Genomic DNA, 377 nt, shown 5'->3' with positions numbered 1-377 from the left:
AAACAAATGATACGTATTGCATTACTACAAGACCACATAACAATATGAAATGAAATGTTAGTTAATTTATCCTTACAAACTCAAAGAACCATAGAAAACATGATAAAAAGAGAATAATAGCAACAAAATAATAAAAATTAATTCCTTTGCAAGATAACCGGATGGTCTAATGTTATTAATTTCCGTCGCGGTTCCGAAATCATCTCCGGGCTTTTTATATAACCTTCTACCCGCTAATCATCAATTTTATATCTATTCCCGTGTAGATCTAAACGACTGCCTCACAGCCTTGGATCAAAAGTTTTCGTCATCATCCAGCACTTAAAGAATAGGGAAAAAAATACAAATATGAAACATTTTCGTTCGTCCTTATATAA

Source organism: Penaeus monodon, chromosome 23 (assembly GCF_015228065.2).
Source record: "Penaeus monodon isolate SGIC_2016 chromosome 23, NSTDA_Pmon_1, whole genome shotgun sequence".
NCBI lineage: Eukaryota > Metazoa > Arthropoda > Malacostraca > Decapoda > Penaeidae > Penaeus > Penaeus monodon.
Note: the sequence above shows the minus strand (reverse complement) of the source record.